This window comes from Glycine soja, chromosome 7 (assembly GCF_004193775.1).
Source record: "Glycine soja cultivar W05 chromosome 7, ASM419377v2, whole genome shotgun sequence".
NCBI lineage: Eukaryota > Viridiplantae > Streptophyta > Magnoliopsida > Fabales > Fabaceae > Glycine > Glycine soja.
Window position 1 is genome coordinate 7,795,948 of NC_041008.1, and position 19,249 is coordinate 7,815,196.

Consider the following 19,249-nt stretch of genomic DNA (forward strand, 5'->3'; position numbering starts at 1 on the left):
AATCGGATGGTTGCCCTCATGTTTTTGTACTCAATATGACTTTTAAAATAAATGTACTACATTCTTATCTTTTACCACTCTAGTATCCTCTTAAGTTTTTGGACAAAATCATATTGAATGCATCAAGAACAATCCAACAGCTCTTGAGTTAAAACAAATGTATTGCACTTGTTTTTTTTTTAATTTTGATCTGTTTTTATAAAACTAGAACACTGAAATACTAAAACAGAAGTGTTTTTTTTTTTTCATAATACACCCAAAGCACAAAAATATAGAGACAAGAGACAAAAGAATGCAGGAATAGAACCAGGAAAAAAATGAATAGACAAAACAAACATAAACTAGTCGAACAAAGAGATGACTTAAACAAAGACAGCATGGAAAACAAAAAACAAAAAATCAAAATCTAGGAAGGTCGAAATCGTGTTTGCGAACAACTATCAGAATCAATTTTTTAAAATAATCTCTCTTTTTTTAACAAAAAACAAAGTTTAAATATGGGTTATGCTCGAAATCAATAGATCTACTAAAGTCCTCTATCAATTTTGGAAAACAATTATCCATGTGAGAGCAATTCGATTAAAAAAATTTGAAATTTGAAGATTCTGCGAGAAAATTAAATTTCTCAATTTTCTTATATTCGTTCATGAAACTATATGAATTTTTTACCCTCAACCAATTTTGAATTTTATCCCCCTTAATTTCATTTGGATTTGAGATATAACAATTTCTAATGACTCTTAGCCGCTAGAATATGTTTAAGACCTTTCAAACAAATTATTCAAGTAATTTCTGACGGTTTTTAATTTTAAAAAATAAGTCACAATTAAACAGAAAATCCAACTATTTGGTGTGTATTTGATAGAACTTTCTGTTTATGTAACGGACGTTTTTCCAAAAGCAACACTCATGTTACTTTTATATTTATGCCTAAAAAAGTGTGTTTCTCTTAGTGTTCTCCTATTTCTCACATGACTTATCTCAAGTTATCAACCCGGAATTTCCTTTTCAAAAGTACACATCAGTGCGGTAAATTTATTTTAATATGGGTAGAAACAAATCGCTGAAATTTTATTAATCTGTGGGAGAATGGGGATATTCCTTTTAAGTTGTTTTTTAATTATATGAACAAGGACAAACAATACATGTGAGAAGATAAATGTATGAACAGAGACGTGGATGAGAAGGACCAAACCAAATACAGATAGACGTGCATGTTTGGAGTTTGATTCCCGACGACTCACGTTAAATTGCTAAGAAACATGGGATCTATTCTTCCAAAACCTAGATTCGAATATGCAGAAGCGTGATGTGTGTAAAGGGTGATGGATAGAATGGAACACAGATAAGCACAAATTAAATACAACTTCAGCAAAAGATATTAGAGTTTATTTTTTATAAATTCTTATATTAATTATTATAAAATCAGTAATTATTTTATATGTAATAACTAGACTAAAATGTATTCTATCTCTAATAAATACATGAATTTTATATTTGTTCCCAAATAAATTTTTACTTTACATTTGTCTCCTTATATTTAAAAATTTTATTTTATATTTTACTGTTAGTTAAGTGATGATATGTTCAGTAAATATTTGATAACGTAATTTATGATGACTCAACATCATATGTTTGTAACTATTAGACCACAAGATTTTATTACAACTTATGGTCCCTACCACAAAGAGCTGCTATTAGTATAGGATATTTAAATCCAAGTCGATCCAAAAATAACAATCGAAAATGAAATCAAATTGATATTTTTTTTGGATTTGTTCTTCAATAAACGAATTGATTTGGTTCAGATTATTTGTCAAATCAAACCAAACTGTAAATATTTATTTATATTATAATATTTATATTTCAAACCAAACTGTAAATATTTATTTATATTATAATATTTATATTTATTATTTGCATATATATAAGATTGAATTTTAATTCATTCTAAACATAATTTGAGCGTAACTATACTTTAGTGTATTGACTAGAGCATTAGTTTCTAATTTTTATTTCATATAATTTATATACAAGAAATCAAAACACACTAAATTTTTGAATGTATGAACCTATTAGGTATTGATGGCCTCTAAGGTGCAAATAAGGTTCTAAATGTTTGGCAATGATAGCATCAACTTTTGTGTTGGTTAAATTAAAAATGTTAAAAATTGTAAAAATTAATATAAAACAAACTATAAAAGATTGGTTTGATTTGGTTTGTATTGAATAATATATTAAAATCAAACTAAACTGAATTTTATATAATTTTCATGTTTGATTCAAATGATTTTTTAATAAAAAAAATCAAATCAAATTATACCACCAACACTCCTAATTGTCATAATCTTTCCGGTACTATCCAAGAAGTCTAGGGTTCAAGGAGTATCAGGCCAAAAAAAAAGGAAGAAAAAGAAGGTAATGAAAAATTCGTATGATACAATAACGGATATAATTAATTTTTTTATTTTATTTTAGAGTTAAATAATTTTTTGATACTTATAAAATAGAATTATTTTGATTTTGGTGGCTAACCTTTTTTATATCCTCCTTTTTTACTATCAATGGATTCAATTCAAACACACTAAGAAATAAAAATCAAATCTAAACTATTTGGCTCAATTTGTGTTGGAGGATAAACAATACTCGGGAACACTCTGCGCGCCTAACACCATTTAATTACATCATCTCCTCCTCCTCCTTACATTTTATCTCAACCAGGGTTGAGTATTCTTCCTTACAAACCCAAGCAACAAGTCATCCACAGTAAATTCATCATATCGATTGACAAGGTCTGAAGTTTCATATAAACATTAAAAAAAAAAAAGGCTTTTGGAGTATGGACATGTATACATTTATAAACACACCATAAGATAATCTCTTCTTCACCTAGCAACACGTACGGCAGAGTCGCATTGCAAATAAGATCTTAAAAATATATACCAAAGTGAAACTGAAATGACACTAGAGATACTATGCTAAGTGATTTGCTTTGCAATTGGTTCATATGTCACCCTATTCATTACCTTGGAATTGCACATAGAGGAAGACCCTTGTCCATGTGAAGTGTAAACATGACCTTGTAAGTCACACTTTGTGTTCCATTTGCCAGTTTAAACCTGAAGAAACCAACAAGAGCCGTTGCTACTATTTTCATTTGCCTGTATGCAAAGTCCTTCCCTAAGCAGATACTTGGTCCAGCCTGCAATGAGACATTAAATTACATCAATTCTTACACTATATAATAAATTTATTTAAGATAATTTCATCTTAAAATTTTTGCGTTGAATTAAAAGTTCTTACCATACAGATTATATTTTATAAAATCTTATTGGGAGCTTTGAGTTGGACACATATTAGAACTATATTGATGTGCAACAAAATTAGTGTAATTAATATATACTTTCAAAATATATAAAAAATAAGAATCATTTGATTATATAAACTTATAATTGTCCAATTTTAACAAAATTTGATCGAAACAATAAGATTTATAATTCAACCATAAGATGGGTAAACCATGTTCTATATAAAATAATTGATAGTTTAAGTGTTAGTTTATCTTATAGTGGCGTAAATTGATCGTTTCTTATATAAGGGATGAAGCAAGCAAGTTAATTTAGAGGAGATTATGAAGGTACAAACATGGAAAGCTACGAATTTGAATGGCGATTCGGGTTGGAAAATTCCATTGTTGAGCCATCCTTCAGGACGAAATTCCTTAGCATCTTCACCCCCAAATTGAACACATTCGACCCATACCATAGGCCAAGTAGTACACTCCATCCCCCTTTTTCAGTTTGTGGCCATCAGGAAGAATATCATGTGCCTCTGCAGTCCTCCCATCCTTGAATTTAAATCATACCAAAGATAATATAATCAGAATCCACATAACAAGTAATAGCATCCTAACATGGCAAGTTTATACTATTAGAGTCACTTGAAGTGAAAGCCATGTAAAATTTTAAAGCATTTTGCTTTACAGCTGAATAGTATATACTGATATTTGTCACAAACCAACTATTTCAAAAACTTAGAGCATGTTTAGATTCTCGTTTGGGGTGCTACAAACTAAGTCTGGGGAGTAAACTTATTTTTGTGACATGTTTTGTTATCCTCAGAACTCAAAAGTACGTTCTCACACTTTAACACAAACATGTACCTAATCTATTAGGCGAAGAACACACATGAATGGTTTTATCTCTAACATGTTCTCTCGAGCAAGAGCCCTTTGGGCTTGAAACTGACATGAACATGTAAGGCCAACTTTATCTTGTGTAAATTTCAACTTTTATTATAAGAATAAGGGCAGTAAGAATCAAACTCTAGAGTATTTAGTCATAGAATCTCTGATACCATGTCAAGAACTCAAACTTAACATATCATGTAAAGACACATAAATGATTTTATCTCTATCAATTCCAAGCTATCTCTGATCTGCAACTGTTAACTAGAAATGTAAATACACACACAAAAATATATCAATAAGTAACCAAAATGGGATGATTGAGTTGGCTCAATCACCCAAAGCAAGAATCAAATCAGATTATGCAACTATCAAAAGCACAATTAATTTGGATGATTATGTAACACGTGATAATGGTACTGTAATAAAAAATTCTGTAGACCAAGGAAGATATAATTCAATATGATTTTGAGAAAATTCTATAGAAGGTACCGCCGGGACTGCAGGGTAAAGTCTCAAGGTCTCTGTCAATGCTGCATGAAGATAATGCATTTTATCAAGGGTGTCATCTGTTATTTTGGCCACAAATTCTTCTATGTTTGGTTCACTTTCGTGACTACAACTACAAGTGACATCTCTCACTTCTTGCACAATCTTTTCCTCTATAAGAGGGTTCTTGCAGAGCATGTAGAAGAACCATGAAAGAGTGTTTGCACTTGTGCCTTTGCCAGCTATCATAAAGTTCAGAATTATATCCCTCAAGTACTGATCAGTCATAGTTTTTTGGTCCTTCTTGCTCTCAATCAAAAACCTCGTCCTCTTTGACATTCTGAAAATCAAAGCAATCATTTGAAGGACATCAGTCATCCTTAAATGTAAGTTCTAAAGCAGTAGAAAAGATAAATTTGGAAAACCAGATTATTCAAATGCACAGGTATCATCCGAAAGACTTCTAAAAAATACTACAACATTACAGTTCATCTTAGAACTAGTTTATTTAAACTTATTTGACAGATTAAACTTATTTGTCAAAATAAATACTTATTTATTAAAATAATTAATTCTTTTAATCATTTTAGTGTATTTGTATAAACTGTTTCTTTTCTCCTTAAAAAAACCGTTTCTTATTTCTAGAAACAAATGTTTCCTTAAGTTTAAACAAACTCACCCTTAATCTAGTCCAATAAAAAATTTATATCATTGATTTTAATTAAAATGCATTCACATTGTACAAATATTTTGAATTGTCATTCAATTACAAATTATCATGATAATAACTAGTGGTTTTTTATTTTGATTAATTGAAAATGTAAAAATCTTTATACTAAAAGTGATGTGATTGAAAATTAAACTCTATCATTAATATGCTCAACACCACTCAATATTTATTTACATATGTTATTTATTCAAAATGAAACGGAAAGATATTGAGGGGGAAACAAAAGTAACTGATCTACTCACAGATTCTTGCTAAAATGCCAATTGTGCCTTGGTCTTAATTACTCCATGGACAAAATCATCTATCATTTTCACGTTTCTCTTGGTAGCTTCACAACCAATGTTAAGAAACCTCTTGAGCCTCCAGAAAGGATCAACATATCGCCAATAAATCAAAGCATTTGACTCATCAAAGGCCTTCATGAATTCACTCCCTCTTTGCTCGATCCATCCAAGCAATTCAATTCTGTTCCAAACCCAACTTTGAATATGGAGTCCAAAGTGCATCTCATTAGTATGTCCTAGAAAAATAAAAATAAAAAATTCACATCTACTTCATTGCTTTCAACTGAAAGATTATACGATAGTAACTGAAAAGAAAATTTGTTCAAATAACTCCTAATTCTAACCGATCTAATGTTAGCATAGTTTAACTAACATATATATTTCTTTGATCCACTTTTCTTATTGATGAAAGACTAAGCTATGAAATACTAGCTTAAAATTGATCTTTGATGATCGTTCAAAGAAAACCATGATCTAATCGATAAGGCTAGTGATAGCAGCAGCCTGCAGGATGACGAGGGTGCTGAAAGTATTGCACCAGAAAACAATAAGACCAGGCCCAAACGTTCAACTGCGAAGCCCAGTTACCTAAAAGACTACGAGATATAACCAGAGGCGCGATTGATGTCCTAGCTTAGTTGATCAGTTAGTTACGACAGTTAAGTAGCTAGTTATTTCCGTTAATATGGTTAGGGAGTTAGTTACGCTACTTGTAGTCATTCATGCAGTGTATAAATACGGAACACCTGCAGTAAATAAAGCATGCAAGAAGTCTACGTGACTTTTCTCTCACTATTTCCTTCCCTCGAAGCAAGGCCCATTTTCTCTCTCTCGATTTCCCTCACCCCTTTTATCCCAACCTCTACTCTAACACTGGTCCGACCTGTCGCCGTGACGCCCAAGCTCCACCATGGCAGACCATACTACCAGAAAGACTACTACCGACAGACTTGAAGACGCAATAGCTAGCCTCTCTACCAGCCAATCCACCCTCATCGACAAGCACACGGACCTTGTTGACAAATATTCAGAGCTTTCCGGCAAGGTGGATTCCATTCTCGACCATCTCCACCTAAGATCCCCTAAACAGATACACTCCACGCCCAACAACCACTTCCACCAACGCAATTCCGTCAAGCTGGATATTTCGAGATTCGATGGCCGCGACCCCATGGGCTGGATATTCAAGATATCCCAGCTATTCGAATACCAGAATACGTCGGAAGAAGAAAGAATAACAGTAGCTTCGTTTTACCTCGATGGTGCCGCTTTAAGCTGGTACCAATAGATGTTTAGAAATGGATTTATCACGTCTTGGTCGGGATTCTTGCAAGCTTTGGAATCCATATTTGCTCCTTCATACTATGATGATCCAAAAGGCACTCTTTTCAAACTCACACAACGAAGCACGGTGAATGAATACTTAACAGAGTTCGAACGGCTAGCAAATCGTGTGATAGGTTTGCCTCATCCTTTCTTGTTAAGTTGCTTTATCTCTGGATTAACACCAGATATTCGTCGTGAAGTATTAGCACGACAGCCTATCTCTTTGCCACAAGCAATGGCCCTTGCAAAATTGTAGGAAGATAAGTTGCGAGATCGTCGACAACCATCCCTGCGTTCTCACACTTCCCCATCTCCTTCGTGCCACCCTTCCAATCTCAACCAGAAGCAGAAATCCACATACGTTCAACGAACCCCCGACGAGATTGCCCTACGACGCGAGAAAGGATTATGCTATAATTGTGATGAGAAGTGGAGCTCTTCTCATCGTTGCAAGGGGCGTGTCCTTTTGTTTATCGCTGATAACCCAGACGAACCCACCTTAGACCCACCATCACCTCCTCCCCTAGACCAGGAACCACCCACTTCTTTCATCTTAGACTCGACCATAGACACAAACCACCCCCACATAAGCCTTTATGCCCTCTTCGGCCTCCCTACTACAAAGACTACTCAAAATGCCTCGAAATACAAGGCTAAAATCCTATACTACTAGAATGACCAAAATACAAGGCCCAAACGAAGAAAAAAACTATTCTAATATTTACAACGATAAGCGGGCTCATACTTAGCCCATGGACTCGAAATCTACCCTAAGACTCATGAGAACCCTAGGGCCTTCCCTTGGATCTCTGGCTCAATCTACTTGGATTCTTTTATCCAATGCCCTTGCGGGGTAGGATTGCATCATCAATGGCATCATCAACCACACCAACCTTACCATTCTCTCGACAGCGGTAGCACCCATAATTTCCTTCAGCCACGTATTGCTCAGTTCCGCCATTTGAAGACTCAGAGCACGAGCCCTCTCCACGTCTTGGTTGGCAATGGGTCAATCCTTGACTGCAACAAAGTATGTCCTGATACCATGCTCTCACTCCAAGGTCATCAGTTCACAGCGACATTCCACCTGCTTCCGATCAGTGGCGCAGACGCGGTCTTGGGGATAGAATGGTTAAGGCAATTTGGGCCAATAACCACTGACTACACCTCGTTTTCTATGAAGTTCACCTATATGGGCCGCCTAATTGAGCTTCATGCAGACATATCGAATGGGCCTCAATCAATTTCGACACCACAGGTAAAGCGCTTAATCCAAACCGAGTCAGCTTCGGCCCTATTCCACCTGAGCATTATACCCACCCAACCAGACCCACAACACCTTCTTCCTCACACGATACCTGTAATCGAAGCCCTCCTCACCCAATTCCAGCAATTATTTCAAACCCCATCTAGCCTACCCCCTCCACGACAGATAGTCCACCATACCAACCTTCTCCCAAACACAGCTCCAATCAACGTACGTCCTTACCGATACCCACAATTTCATAAGTCTGAGATAGAAAAGCAGGTGTCGGAGCTCCTTTCATCTAGATTGATTCAGCCCAGTACTAGCCCATACTCCTCACCAGTCTTCTTGGTAAAGAAGAAGGATGGCACCTGGAAGATGTGTGTCGACTATCGTGCACTCAACTCAGCCACCGTTCGGGACCGTTTTCCAATCCCGACAATAGACGAGCTACTTGATGAGCTAGGCCATGCTTCTTGGTTCTCTAAGCTGGACCTCAGACAAGATTTTCATCAAATCCTTATGCATGCTTCTTGATAGCAGCAGCCTGCAGGATGATGAGGGTGCTGGAAGTATTGCGCCACAAAACAATAAGACCAGGCCCAAACGTTCAACTGCGAAGCCCAGTTACCTAAAAGACTACGAGATATAACCAGAGGCGCGATTGATGAACTAGCTTAGTTGATCAGTTAGTTACGACAGTTAAGTAGCTAGTTATTTCCGTTAATATGGTTAGGGAGTTAGTTACGCTACTTGTAGTCATTCATGCAGCGTATAAATACGGAACACGTGCAGTAAATAAAGCATGCAAGAAGTCTATGTGACTTTTCTCTCACAGGAGGTTTCCTTCCCTCGAAGCAAGGCCCATTTTCTCTCTCTCGATTTCCCTCACCCCTTTTATCCCAACCTCTGCTCTAACAGCTAGGCTGAAGAAGACACGTGAATGGTTTTATTGGAGAAACTAAAATGCATAAGTTGATTTTAGCTCACACGAGAAACTTAACGGAACCAAATTAAAGCCTCCTCAAAAATTTCAGAACAAAAATTCCAATCCTTCCTTCCACAATCATATACTATTTTCTAGGAAAATATAACCACTCACTTGCATATCAAAAACCTGACCCTGATGGAGAAATTCTGAGATAACCCTGACCAACTTGGCAGCATTCCTTCTAAAAACAGAACAACTGAAATCTCTAAGAACCCTTGTGGAGAATTCAAAACTTGCAAGCTTCCTTTGCTGCCTCCACTTGTCACCATCAACAGCAAAAATCCCCTCACCAAAAAGATCAGTCACAATATCCTGGTTATACTTGCCTTTTGAGTACTTACCAAAGTTGGTTTTCAGTATGTGTTCAACATTTCGTGGGTCCGCGGTGTACAACTCGCTTTGATCAGGAGCCAGTAACCGAAAAGTTGGATTAGTTTTGGCCACTTGAGCTTGGTAGTCATGGAGTGTGTTGAAGTATAACAGCTGGTTAAACACTGTGCCTTTTACTGGAGCATAATCAGGGTCCCCTATTGATTTTCCCAGGATCGTGCTCAACAAGATGAAACAAAAGACTAGGAAGATACCCAGAAAAGAAAAGGCTATCAAACTCAACAGGGTGTACAAAAAATCCATTTTTTTTGTGTGTTGTTTCTCTTCAGAATCAGAGTTTTTGATGAAAGAAAATTAAGGTGGAGTGTACAGCTCCAACACCAAAAGACAAACATTGCAGACAAAGTGAATGAACTCTTACTAGAAGTCAACGCGGGGCTTGCTATACATGTGTTGTGTCTCAACCATGCAATTTTGTTGGTTCTTTGAGTTTTAGTCCTTTCTAGCACTATTTTTTCTCTATTTGTTTTATAAACCCTCTGATTACTAAATTCTACTATTTCTCTGTCATAGTAATAATAATTAATTTTCCACAAATGCTAACCTAGGAGAGAGGACAGCAGCACAAGGGTTTAATAATGCAATGACAATGACATCATAATATTGGCAAAAGAGTTGTAAAGTGATCAACCTCAACCTCTTGAAATTTGTCTTTGCCTTGGCGGATTGCTAATTAATGTGCAGTGAAGTAGTTCTCCATCTGCTAACAAAACTTCGAGTTTTGGAAGTGCTCAACAGCTAGCAAGAGTTTAAAATTAATACAAAATAGAATATTTAGAAGCTGAATTGTGTAGTATGTAGACTTCTTCCATTCTCCTTTGCTCTTTGTAGGGATTAATTTTTCTTGTCTAGTTGTCTTAATATTCTTTATGATTAAGTGATGGTTGTGGTGTTAATTGGAACTATTTCTTCGAGTCTCCACCATAATGGCGGTTCTTGGAGGATCACAAGTGCTAACTAAGTCAAAGGAACGAAATTAAATCCTTCAGTTTATTTGGGAAACTCTTTATTTTGAAGCATTATATTATATTCATAACTGAAGTAGCTTTTCTTCATTTCGTTCATGCTCACTTTGTTTGAAAAATTGAGGAATACAAATTAAACTTGGCAATATTGCAAGAAATTGATTTAGGTTGCTTTAAATAAATTAAGAGTGAAATTAAAACTAATTGCTCTTGTAGATAGCTTCAATGTTCCATCAAGCTTGAGGTAGCTAGACAACACGTGGTTCTCACAAGACTTCAAACTGGTCCTTAGATTGCTACAAACCTAGTGAAAAGTGAAGGTGCAAGGACTCAAATGCTCAAGTCAATTTGGGATAAAGGTGTAAGGTGATTAGGATAGAAATTGCAGTAGTACCTAGTTTGTGGGTTCTATTGTTCTATAAACGCTTTCTGATATAGAATTGATAGAATAAGTCAAAGTGATGGGAATTTCTTCCTTGTGCTAAGTCAACTTTCCAATTGTTAGGATCCCTTACCCTGCATCAGTTGCTATATCTTGGGATTATTTGGTTGGGCTGCTTGTTTATGAACAGAAAGGGCCTGCTAGGTCTGAATGGACCTCCTTTGGGCCAAGTTCAAAATAATCACGAAAAACAATAAGGTGTTTTCTTCCTTATTTTAGAATATGTTTAAACATGGCTACTAAGTAATAATTAATTTGATATTGTTTTAAATTTTTTTTCACTAACCAATGATATTATTTTTAAAATTAATTTAGAGTAAGTGTTGTATACACTAATAGTATGAAATATTTTTACATTGTCGTTTAATCATAAATTATTATATATAATAATAAGTTTATTAACTTTAACCAATTAGATTAAAAGTTATAGATACCATGATTTTTTATTGATTAAAAGTGTAATTATTTTTTTAAAAAAAATTTACTCATTTGGTTCTTATAGTTTTTAACTTTTATTTCCTACACTTAAAAATCATCCTTTTAGGTTCATGTACAAACACTTTGAGATATTTTTTAGTGTGTTGTTATAATATGACAAAGATTAAAAGGTAAACTTTGTGTAAAATAGAGACTAAAAGAGAATAGAAAGTGTTATAGAATTAAAAGGGATGATTTTCATGTGTAAAGATTAAAAATAAAGTCCGTGCGACTATAAAAACTAAATTAATAATTTTTTCATACTCTTAGTGCATAAAAATTAAAATCTTTAATTTGAAAACAAAAGGATGACAATAATATCTAATTAATATTTATAAATTATGATTTTGCATCTGTTTTTAAAGAAGTCATTTCTTGTATTCATAAAATAAGATATTAATTTGTAAAAAAAAAGATATTAATTATATATTTTTCATAGAACAAAAATACTACTAGTACTTTATTCGGCTGCATTATTAGAGTCAGCTAAGGCCTAAGGTAATAAATGCGTATAAGAAACGAGTTTTTATACATTAATTCACAACAAAAAGAAAATAAAAATATGATGAATAATGAGGACTGTATAAAAATTATAATTATTAAATTAACTCAATGAGGCTACACCATTGGAGAAACAGAAAATGTTAGATACGATTATGGGCCAAGATTTAAACCACTTCATAGGCTTCAAGAAAAATTACGCTAGGCTTATTTCAGAACCTAAAGAGTCCATATAGAGTTGGGCCTGATGATATTTTATAAGATAAACAAGTTCAGTATCAAAATTTCATTTTTCTTTTATAAAAAAATAAAAATTGACTATCAACTAACAAGTTTATTGATTTGCGAGACCTGTAAAAGAAAATTATTGAGTTCCGTATCTATATGCTTATGCAAAAGGGAAAAATAATAAATGTTTTTAGTGTGCACAAGGGTAAGCGTTTACAAATATAATTTTAAATTTGAGGTAAATTGTAATTTGAATTCGTTTATAATTTTTAATAGGTAAATTTTATCTCCTATTTCTAAATTAGCACATAGAGACTAATTAAGACATTTTCACTTACATAGAGACTTATGTTCTAAGGAGTTAAATGAACTAAAACAAAGTGTATTGACAGAAATTAAACCCATGAGCTTTAATACAATAGAAAGACAATAAATCATTATATCACTTGCTTTGTTTAGTATATTTTGTAAACAATGATTTCTATGTATCATTAAGACAAGCGTTATTAATTTTTTTCTAATTATAAATTTTTTTAATATATAATTTTTATTTTATATAATTTTACATGTTTTTATTTCAATTACACAATTTAATATGAAAAAAGTGTTCTTTTTATATTAATTATAAAAAATATTTGAATTTCATAAATTAATAATTTACATAAAATAATTTTACTCTAATTATCTAAATCAATATAATTTCATCAATTAATAATTTAAACAAATTATATATATTCATTTTAATATACATATTATTTCATGAATTTTTTTGTATAATTTACATATTAAAATAAATTTACATAATTCGTATAAATTATATAAAATAATTTATATAAAAAATTTATATATTAATTTATGTAACTTTCATAATGTATATACTTTCAATATAAAAATTATTTATTAAATAATTTTTTTAGTTAAATTGAAAATGTTAACAGCAAGTTTTCCTAAAAAATTAATTATTAAAATTTTATTAATTTTTATAATTAGAATAAAATAATTTACATAATTTTTATAAATTACACAAAAAATTTGCATATTAATTAATGCAGTTAAATTGATTTATATAATTAGAGTAAAAAATAAGTTATATATTACAGTCAATTATATAAAATAATTTATGTAAATAATTTCCATTTTAATTTATTAAATTCAATTATTTTTTATAATTTGCTGTCAATTTTTATATAATTAGAATAAAAAATAATATTTTCATATATTAAATTAAATTTTTGTAATTAAAATAAAATATGTAAATTGTTCAAATTAAAAATACGTAAAATTATGTAAAACAAAAATAATAGTCGGATATATTAAATAAATTGGTTTATTTTATGAATTTTATAATTAGAAAGAAAAATTAATTACTCATGACATATTGATACATAGAAAATATTCTTTTGCAAGTCAAATAAAACCAAACAAGTGACTCGATGGCTTTATTATTATTGCATTAAAAGTTATTGGTTGAAATTCTATGAAAATATTTTTTAGTTTTCATTTCTTTTAACTTTGTCACATAAACATCATATATCATTTGTATACAGAAGAATGAAATTTATTAATTTTAAAAAATAAAAAGATTAAATATGTTGAGTTTTAAAAATAAGAGTATTAAAATTACGAATTAAAAAATGGAAGAATAAAATTATAATTTAATTTATATTTTATTGATTTTGATTAAAGGTGGGTTTAAACTTTAATGATTTATATTTAAATATTTTTATCTTAAAAGTGATTTTGACACAAACAATAGTAACTAATTGAACTCACGGCAAACTTAAGAAATCTAAAAAAAAAAAAAAAAACCCTCTCACCGCAAAGTATAAGTTTTTTTTTCTAGTTTCTTGATATTCAAACTACATAAAGACGGGCTTCAAAGTTGCTTGCACAGCTCATTTAATACTTGAGTTCTTTAAATATTTAACTTAAACATAAATTATCAAGATATTATTTTATCTCAAAATAGATTAACTGAGTACATCAGAATTAATTGAATGATACATAAGAAACCACATATAATTCTTATTAAAAAAATATCATATTAGTCAAGTAAATTCATCATACAACAAAATTTAAAGTTATCAAACTCGAAAGTTTATGTAAATTATAAAAATGTATTTTATATAAAAATAATAATAAAATATCTTTAAATAATATATCAGTTAAACATTTTAACAATAACATAATAAAGTAAAATAATAAATCATAAATTTCACAATACTTAAATAACTTAATCTAATAATATATCACTATTATATAATAACTTACAAATCTGGTAGAACATTCTCATCGGAAATTTGATATTGTTAGAAAATAAGGGTTTGATTTTGTCAGAGATGAGAATTTTTTAGTTCAAAAATAATACATCAAATGGAAGTGTGTTGAACACTCAACAAACAAAAAATAATTCAAAATAATTTGTGTTTTGATCTAAATTTTTTACCTTATTAATTTTTTTACCGAGTTTATTTATAGTCTATCAAGTCTATTCAGATCCTACTAAAACAAAAAATTTACACAGAGTCAATTCATAAAAAATAAGTAAACTCATAAACTCGTAAGAATTTATGAGTTAATTTGAGAATTTGATAAGAATGACAAATTTTATAAACATGCTTATTTACTCTCAAACCGGGTAAAATTAATTTATTATACTTTATATATAAAACATAAAGCTTTTTTTTTATTTAATTACCGTAGACTTTCATTCCGTAATGGAAGTAACGTTGTTACATTAGGTAGCTAAAAATACAAATACTGAAACTATCTAACGGTATATTGCCATTAATTAACAATTAATGTCAAAAGGTTTCACGTACTAGAATTCGATGGAGTCAACAAATTTAACTTTTACTTTTACGAATCTTTGAAGTTAATCTAGGTCACAATGCAAAAATGGATGTGCAAAAACATCCTTTAATTTCCTCCTGCCACAAAAGAAATATTAAGAAAATTTAAAATGCACACATGTTCATGCTTGCCTTCAATTGAGAACCATCTTTTAAGCACAGTTTCTTTCATTTCATTAATTTTTAAATGCACTCCTAGGTCTGCCCGGTAGCTTTGAAGGTAGGCCTCTTCGTTCGTTTTTTTTCTCTCCATATGTATACATTATTGCCTAATAATAAAAAGTATTTTCTGTATTTCATTATAATTATCGAATAAAAAAATTATCTCAAAATAATTATTATTTTAATTTTTAATATAATATTAATTATTTTTGTATTTATATCTCTTATCATATTTATGATAAACTATAAAAATAATAAATAAATAAATAATGATATAAGGATAATTTTATAAAATTAATTATTGTTCTTTTTTATTTATTTTTTATTTGTCTTGATTAAGACGAAAGAAGTATATGGGAATCATATATAGTTGATATTAAGAATACTTCAAACCTTTGTATCTATGGTTGAATTCTTCACAATTTATCAACGGATATAACCCTTTTGGTATGAATAGTTTATAGTCTCAGCATGAATGTTCTTGTTTGGACATCTTGTTTGGACTACTGGATTTATGTTCTTAATTTCTTGGCACGGATATTGGCAGGAATTGATTGAAACTTTAACATGGACTCATGAACGTACACCTTTAACTAATTTGATTCGATATGGTTAAAACCTTAGTCAATTTTTTTAGTAGAGATTAATTATCAATGAAGCTAATAAATATTTAGTATCAATAACATGATTACCTAAAAAAAAAAAAACTTCAATAAAGAACCGAGTTAATAATTTATGAAATTTTTATTTTAAAAAACATTATATATATTGTTCATTAAAAAAATATTTGACCATGCATCATACAGATGAAGTCTCAATATATATTGTGTATGCACTATTGTGAATTAATAGAACGGTATAAGTAGGGTTAGACTATAAAAAGCAATTTGAAAGTGAAACACTTTTTAAGTCAACAAGAGTCCTCGAGTGTCCGTGACAAACGTAATGTTGTAGCAAGTCAAAACAAAAATCCGTGACACGAAGAAATATTAATATTGATTGATTTTATTATTAGGGTTAGTGTTTAAGATAAACAATAGCACGTACACTGAATACTGAATCTTCTTTTCTATGTTGAAGTGGGGAGCATAGACAATTTGGCATTGTGTTACTTGGCAATTAAGATGTGTACGCACCAAGCAACTAGTTTCTTACCTTCATAAGTGCCCCTGTGGAGGAAATAATGGTAAACACTGCGATGATCACTTTACACTAGAATTCAACATCTAAGGTAATAATGAACAGTGTTGTGCTATAGAGACATCCTCATCCCAGAATTTGTTGTTTTCATGGAGGAAGGATAAAATATAAATATAGTAAATTCAGTTTATTTTAAGAAGATTAGTACTCATTTCAAAAACTCACAAATCTCAATAAAAACTTATAAATTATCTGTCAATGAAAAATCATTAACAAATTTTATATTTAAGACTATTTTTGTTATTGCTATTCAATTTTATTAACTAGGTCAATATCCTATATTTTAATTAGCTTTATATATTTTAATATTACCCACTTATTAATGGTGCTAATCATTTCTTTTCTTTTCTTTTTTGTTTTTGGTGCTAATCATTTCTGTTATGTAAGATCACGTGCAGGATCAAATTTCCCATATGTTATTTCATCAAATAGGGGAGAAAGGATGGGCTAAATAAAAAACATGGCAATCAACAAAACGTAGATGTAACTTTTTAGCCTAGAAATTAATTAAAGAAACGTGTTCCATGTCATGGTTAATTTGATTTTTTTTATTGATCTGACATTCCCGTCCACAAAACTACGATTTATTCTCAGGCTGAGAAGGCCATTTGGTATCTTATTTTTCTACTAAACAATGACTCAAGAATTTGATTACAGGTATAATTCATAATTTCCACTGCGACCAAGTGGAGTTGGTTTGATTTCAACTTTATCGAAATATTTGAGAGAATTAAGTGTTCCAAAATTTACTAGACTGGGTGGGAGGCACACTCTTCAAACTCTTCAGAGAAGGATTTTAAGCATAATCAAAATTTTACTCAGCCTGAAAATATTCTTACTTAATTTAAAAAAATGATGATATACAATAAGTGTCTTTTCCAATGCTAAGAGACCAAATTAAGCTATGAGCATGGTTATGTATTATCTTCTCTAAACTAATCTCACCCGCAAAACGTATTTATAGTAAATAACTGAAATAAGTTGTAAGAAAAGAGATCATAAAGCATTGAGACCTGTATAATTATTGTAAATGATGTGATAAGTGTCATTGGCTATGTTGAATATATAGCTAACCTCCACATTCTCTCAAGTAAATAAACTAATTTATCTCTTGGAGAAACTAAGTAGTAACGTTTTTTGACAATTTATTAAAAAGACTTTCAATAAGATATAATTAATTGTTAAACATAATTTTAGTCCTTATAAATACTGATAAATTTATTTTTATTTCCTTTACTTTAAATTATTAATTTTTAGTCACTGTAACAATTGAATCCTATTGTTGACTCAGTCAACTAAGTTAACAATGATTTAATTTTTGGCAATAAAAAAGTATTAAAAAATACAATCTATAAATTATAAAATGTGACCATTTTTAATCATTACAAAAATCACGGCAAACAAACTTTGATATCCTTGTTGTTGTGAACAAAGGTAATCAATATGTAACATTGTGATTTTTGTGGTGGTTATAATCTATGATATTTTATAATCTATTATTCACATTTTGTATTTTTACTGCTAAAAATTAAATAATCATTAATACTAGTTGCGAGACTCAATAATTGAATTTAATTGTGATACATTTTATAAAATAAAATACCAAAAATCAACATTTTACAATAGAGATTAAAAATCATTTTTTAAAATATTTATAAGAATTAAAAATATACTTAATCAAATAATTATTCATTCAAAATATTATAGTCTAAACATGAACTTAGAGTGTGTTTAGATTAGAATTTGTTAATTACGATTTGATTCTATACATTAAAATAATAATTTTTCACTTATATTCAAATCATGATCTTTCATTAAAAATTATATTCTCACATATCTAAACAATAGTTTTGTAAAGCCTATTATTTGATAATAAAACTAATCTATGATGCCAAGACAAACTATAATATAAAGATGATAGTAATGTTCAAAACATAAATAAATGAATATTATTATCATTTTTTTAGATAGACGGACTTAGGATGTAATACAAAGATCCATAATAACAATAATGTGATGTTATGTATGACGTAAGAATGACATAATAATCACACATTATTATAAAAATAAAACTTTTTTTATAAATAAAAAATGAAACAAGTATGAGAAATAATTACAATGTGGGTCCGTTGTTGATTTTGGAGGGAAGGATAGGGGTCGGTGTCCTTTTGCTTTTTAGAAAGTGAGGCAAAGTGGGGCCCACGTCTCTAGAAATATGAATTAGGAAGTAGCGACCAAAATTTTGAAGTCGCTGTCAGAAATGAAAAAAAGCTCAAATGGAAAGAGTTCTGTTTGTAAATAACTCTTTTACGGATAATAGCCTCTCCCGGGACCACAAACCGTCTCATACTCTCATTAAAATAAACATAGTAAATTTATTTACACTTAAAATAAATATTTGTTTGATAAGTAGATAAGATTTATTTTTTAAAAAAAGATAATTTAATCAAACATACTAAAAAACAACAAATTGTTTATTTTATTAAAATAAATTATTTTTAACAAACTCATCTTATATCATTCCAACCGTCTCTATCTTTTTTTTTTTTAACAATAGGTAAGAAAAAGCAAGTTAATTACGAAACCTTAATTTGTCATGCATTGTTTTCACATGGATTAAGTGTTTCTTTATTTTTTTAATAAATATTTCTAAGTTTAGTTTTGATTTCTAAATATTTTTATTTAATTTGAGTATTGTTTTTATCTTCAATTTCCGATATGTAGCATTTTCTTTTGTTTATTTTTAAAAATACTAATGTATGATAATTTATACTCTAAGT

General features: G+C 30.3%; 1 pseudogene; it reads right to left on the reverse strand.

The window, feature by feature from the left end:
- Positions 1-2,780: 2,780 nt before the first annotated feature.
- On the reverse strand, positions 2,781-10,053 carry LOC114417719 (annotated as a pseudogene).
- Between the last annotated feature and the right edge of the window lie 9,196 nt (positions 10,054-19,249).